Here is a 6,563-nt window from a genome sequence, read left to right as displayed (position 1 = left end):
ATGATGATAATAATAACAATAATAACAATAAGGTAAAAGAATTAAGAAGAAAAGAAGCAAAAATACCAGACAGACAGACAGACAAAAAAAGAAAGAAGAAAGAGAGAAGAGAGAGAGAGAGAGAGAGAGAGAGAGAGAGAGAGAGAGAGCAAAGATTGTGTGTGTGTGTTGAAGGTAGGAAGGTTACCTCACTTGCCTCCAGACTTATGGCGAGTTAACGAATCAATATTGAGACTTGGTGGATGAAGGACAATTTGTGCTCGCCAGAGGGATTGGATATTGGCGAGGGATGGAGGGAGGAGGAGGAAGGATTGGATATTTACGAGGGAGGAAGAGGGAGGAGGAGATAACGAAGGAGAAGAGAAAGTAAAGAATGGATTGAATGAAACCCCAAAGCTAATACAAGCAATCACGAGCGTCTGGCGTTAGTTCTCCACCACCGACCTACACAACGCACTTTCTACCATCTTCTCAGCCAGCTTGTTGCCCCCACGAGGAAACAGTTGACGTACTAAGCTGTTTCCACTGACACGGTCGCTAAGTCTTTATTCAACGTGTCTTAATTTATGCACAGGACAATACCTTTTGAAAATATACGTAAAATGTTCCTTGTACAGGTATAAATGTTCCTTGTACAGGTATAAATGTTCCTTGTACACGTAAAATGTTCCACGTTGTACAGGTATAAATGTTCCTTATACACGTAAAATGTTCCTTGTACACGTAAAATGTTCCTTGTACACGTAAAATGTTCCTTGTACTCTTCTAAATGTTCCTTGTACACTTCTAAATGTTCCTTGTACACGTAAAACACGTCTCTCTCTCTCTCTCTCTCTCTCTCTCTCTTGTAAGCTTATCTGGCTGGAATACGTTACGCTTGTCAGATTACCATATGAACAAAGCTGGTGCCTGAGAGATGGACTGACACACACACACAACACACACACACACACACACACACACACACACACACACACACACACACTAGCCAATTTTCAGACTCAACACCAAAATACTGAGTGTCTGTATGTCTGAGTGTCTGTGTCTGAGTGTCTGTATGTCTGTATGTCTGTATGTCTGAGTGTCTAGTGTCTGTATGTCTGTATGTCTGTATGTCTGTATGTCTGTAAGTTCTGTACTACACTCGGTTCAAGACATTAGCGGGGACCAGCATAACAACAGAAGCTGCTATAGGATCATGACGTGTCTATGTTGTGTCACTAGTAGGAATTTCTGAAGGATATTTGTAGTGAAGAAGCTTTACCTTTAACTAATGTCCTTGTTAAGCTGTCATTGTTAAGCTGTCCTTGTTTAGCTGTCCTTGTTTAGCTGTCCTTGTTAAACTGTCCTTGTTAAGTTGTCTTTGTTAAGCTATCCTTGTTAAGCTGTCCTTGTTAAGCTGTCCTTGTTAAGCTGTCTCTTATTATGTGTTTGTTTGCCCGGAGATAATAATGTCTTCAGAATTGTACCGAAGACTCATTCCTGAAGTTGTTAGGTTAGGTTAGGTTAGTTAGTTAGGTTAGGTTAGGTTAGGTTAGGTAGTTAGGTTGGGTTGGGTTAGGTTAGGTCAGGTAGTCAAGATGGTAGCCTCTCTTTGGGGTATTGGAATCCATCTTGGCTGCCAACCAAGAGTCAGTAATTTACATTCTAATTGGCTGTTAGGAGAAAGGAGTTCCAATCCTATTTGTTTATTGGTGGAAAAGTGTGTATCTTGTGGAGCGTCATTGTAGCAGCCTTTAACCACGAACCATCGGTAATTGTAGGTCATTCATCGTCTCATTTCGATCTGTTCTGTCTGCTGCTCGACGTTAACCCAAGACCTTCTCGTATTTATACTCCCGGACAGGTGTGTGTTGAGTGAAGAATGTAAGAGTGTGTACCTGAATATCTTTTACACCTCGTCCCACCTGTGTAATTAGCGTCACCTGCGTCTCACAACACCTGTAATTTGGGCTAGATTGGGTAAGGAATGTTTAAAGTACCAATTGGCTATTAGGAAAATTTACCTTGAGTTGGATTCCCCCACAAAAAAATTAATGTTTTTGGTGAATGAAAAGTGATATCCTCTCTCTCTCTCTCTCTCTCTCTCTCTCTCTCTCTACCAGGCCAGGGGTTCACATAATTCAAGAGTCTGGCAAAATATAAAAGTTGAGGAAGCAGAAGTTGGATGGATGAGGGGACGAGTTTTACGTGAGTCTGGTCCCTGAGGTGCTGACACAACTACTACATTTACAATTACTATTACTATTACTACTACTACTACTACTACTATCAGCACCACTACAACCACTACTACTAACACCACTACTACCACTCACCACTATTGCCATAAACACAGTACCACCACTCTAATACACACTGCCAACACATCGCCTGGCGTCCCTAACACCATCATACTGGCTAACAACAAATCCGATATACTTTATATATACACATTATATCACTCACATGTACACCCACGTTACTTCAGCATTTTCTAAAACCTTTCCAATATCCTTCAAAAATTTCGTGGTCGTGTGGATCTGGGCAATGATAAGAAAGATTTTGTTTCATATAATAAAATAAAATTCCCCTGTCGATGTTTTACACAGGGGGCAGATACTGTGGTCACTATACAGGGAAAGGTGTAAGGCATATTTTTCTGTGTGTGGAGCCTGGGAGGGAAACGAGAACTGAAATAGTATGAGCGACTTTTTTTACTACTACTACTACTACTACTACCAACAACAGCAATAACAATAACAAACAATACGAATGATAGTAACAATAGTAATAACAATAACAATAACAACAATAATACCAACATTTTAATACCAACATTTTTAATCCAACTCCCACCACCACCACCACCACACCACCACACCACCACCACCACCACCACCACCACCCACCACCACCACCACCACCACCACCACCACCACACCACCACCACCACCACCACCACCACCACCACCACCACCACCACCACCACCACCACCACTACCACCACCACCCACCACCACCACCACCACCCTACCACCACCCACCACCACCACCACACCACCACCACCACCACCACCACCACCACCACCACCACCACCACCACCACCACCACCCACACCACTCACCACCACCACCACCACCACCACCACCACCACCACCACCACCACCACCACCACCACCACCACCACCACCACCACCACCACTACTACCACTATCACTGATAATAATACTTACTTATTATACCATTAATTACAATAATCACTGCATAATATATTCATAAATTAATTATTCTTATATAGATGTTAATGAACTGATTAACTTAATATGACATATGTCCTATTTATTTATTTATTTATTTATTTATTTATTTATTTATTTATTTATTTGTTTATTTGTTTATTTGTTTATTACCAGACAACAAGCCTTGATACACCAAACTGCTCAGCTAATCTCGTCTCCTCGCTGTAACTGATATAACTAATCTTAACTTTACAATCCACTTAGCTAATTTAACTTATGATAACTACCTAACTACTGTCTCAACTCATTATAACCTGATCATTTAACTCTCGTAATTAATAATTGATTTAAAACTTCAAACTCACAACTCATAATAAACTTAACTAATTTATCTCTTAACTAATTAATTGTTAACTTTTCGATGAGCTAAATTAGGTTAAAACTAATTATAAATATCATCAAAACACAATTAAATCTTGATCTCGTGACCTAACTAATGGATGTAGTTACTTAAGTGAGGGATTATTTCGACAGGTGATAACAACCTCTTTCACACCTTTGTAATTAACACCTTGACTCTTAATTACCCTCAAAAATAATAATTACCTCTTTATATATCAATCAATTTTATCCATCTATCCATCTATCCATCTATCTATCAAGTGGTATGGGTCAGTTCTATCCCTCACTATCCCTAGGTAGAAATGAAATGTACCCCACGAGTCTTGGCCCTATCCTTCAGGGGGTTAGCATTGCACCCTCTCCAGCCCCCCTCCCCCTCTAGCACCTCCCCTCTAGCACCTCCTCTAGCACCTCCCCTCTCACCTCCCTCTCGCAGAAATGTGAGATAAAGAGAATGAAAAAGAAAGGAGACAGAGTTAAATGGAGAGAGAGAGAGAAAAGAGAGAGATAACGAGAGAGAGATATATGTATAGAGAAAAGTGATAGAGAGAGAAAGAGAAGGAGAGAGAGAGATACAGAGACATAAAGAGAAACAGAGAGAGAGAGAGAGAGAGAGAGAGAGAGAGAGAGAGAGAGAGAGAGGAGAAAGAGCAGAATGAGAAAAGGAAAAATATCAATACATATAAAAACATACAAACAGAAACAAAAACACATACACTAACAAATAATACAAAACCAAAACTCCAATAAACAGAGAGAAAGAGAGACATAGACACTAACGGAGACAGAGAGAGAAACAGGTAAGTCAGAGAAGAGAAATGTGAGGAGAAGGTGAAGAATAAATGAAGAATAATGGCAGTGGGAAGTAGCTTAAACATGTAATGGATGAGGGAGAGAAGGGGAGGGAGAGAGGAGGAGAGAGGGAGAGAGGGAGGGTAGAGAGGAAAGAGGGAAGGAGAGAGGGAGGGAGGGAGAGAGGAGGAGAGAGAGAGGAGAGGGAGGGAGGAGGAGAGAGGGAGGGAGAGAGGGAGGAGGGAGGAGGGAGGAGGGAGGGAGAGAGGGTAGTAGGAGGAGAAAAGGAAGAGAGAGGGAGAGGAGGGAGGGAGGAGAGAGGGAGAGAGGGAGGAGAGAGGGAGGGAGAGAGAGAGGGAGGGGGAGGGAGAGAGGGAGGGAGAGAGAGGGAGAGAGGAGGGAGAGAGGGAGGGGAGAGAGGGAGAGAGGGAGAGAGGGAGGTAGGAGAGGAAAGGGAAGGGAGAGGGAGGGGAGAGAGGGAGGGAGAGAGGGAGAGGAGGAGAGAGAGAGAGGGAGAGGAGGAGAGAGGTAGTAGGAGAGGAAAGGGAAGGAGAGAGGAGAGAGGGAGGGAGGGGAGGGAGAGGGAGAGAGGAGGAGAGAGGAGGAGAGAGGGAGGGAGAGAGGGAGGAGAGAGGAGGAGAGAGGGAGAGAGGGGAGGAGAGAGAGGGAGAGAGGGGAGGAGAGAGGTAGTAGGAGAGGAAAGGAAGGAGAGAGGGAGAGAGGGAGGGAGGGAGAGAGAGGGAGAGAGGGAGGAGTAGGAGAGGAAAGGGAAGGAGAGAGGGAGGGAGGGAGAGGGAGGAGGGAGGGAGAGAGGAGAGAGGGAGGTAGGAGAGAAAGAGGGAGAGAGGGAGAGAGGGAGGGGGAGAGAGGAGAGAGGGAGGAGGGAGAAAGGGAAGGGAAAGAGGGAAAGGAAGAGAGAGAGGATGAGAGTAAACAGGAATAGGGATGGAGAGAGAAAAAGCGAGGAGGGATGGAGAGGAAAAGAGAGGAAAGAGGGAATGGAGAAAGAAGGAGAAAAGGAGAAAGAAGGGAGAAAAGAGAGGGGAGGAGAGAGGGAGACACAGCCTCTATAGGCCAACTCAAAGTCACTTGTAAATAAACAATTCAGTGTATTATTTTTTTTACGATATATTTCAAACAATTTTAAAGATATTTTTCTGGGAATTGTCTATATTTAGGAGATTTTCTCAGGGTTCATATATTTCTAAGAGTTTTAAAGGATATTTTTCAGATTAATTTTGGGGATATTTATATTTTTTTTTAAGGCTTTAAGATATCAATTAAGTTTTAGTAACCAAATATTTTTCAAAATACTTAGAATACTTTTCAGATTTTTTTGTACAATCGATATTTTCAGGATCTTTTTCACCATATTTTTTCTTTCTGTTTTTAGGATATTTTTTAGGAAATAAACATCAACGATTTTATCACAAGATTTTCATATATATATAATTCTGAAAAATATTCCCTGGTATATTTTTCCTTAAGTATATTCTATTCTTTCTCAGTGTGTAAGTATAGCAGATAATCGACAGTGACAAGGAAAGTTGACAGTGACGAGAGAAAGCTGACAGTGACGAAGAATGCTGACAGTGACGAGAGAAAGCTGACAGTGAGAGAAGCTAACAGTGTGAAAATAAGTTGACAGTGATGAGATAGAGAACCTAGTCGAAGTAACTTAAAAATTTTACTTAACAACAATAATATATTTTTGTTTAGTCTTTTAAGTAAATATTAACAAAAACAAACAAATACAAAGAGAATAAATAAAACAAACAAACAATCTATGATACTTGTTTTAACTGTTGGTGAAATACGGAACACCTGAACAGTTGACGAAATATGAATATAATTTTAACCCTTTGAGACCTGGAGGGTTAGACCATCGTCCTCAGAGGGTTAAACCATCGTCGTCAAAGGGTTAAACCATCGTCGTCAAAGGGTTAAACCATCGTCGTCAAAGGGTTAAACCATCGTCCTCAAAGGGTTAAACCATCGTCCTCAAGGGTTAAACCATCGTCGTCAAAGGTTAAACCATCGTCGTCAAGGTTAACCATCGTCCTCAAAGGGTTAAACCATCGTCCTCAAAGGGTTAAACCATCGTCCTCAAAGGGTTAAACCATCGTATAGAAAGGGGTAGACAATGT

This window comes from Homarus americanus, unplaced genomic scaffold, assembly GCF_018991925.1.
Source record: "Homarus americanus isolate GMGI-L3 unplaced genomic scaffold, GMGI_Hamer_2.0 scaffold32583, whole genome shotgun sequence".
In the NCBI taxonomy this organism is placed as follows: Eukaryota; Metazoa; Arthropoda; class Malacostraca; order Decapoda; family Nephropidae; genus Homarus; species Homarus americanus.
This window is presented reverse-complemented; position numbering follows the sequence as displayed.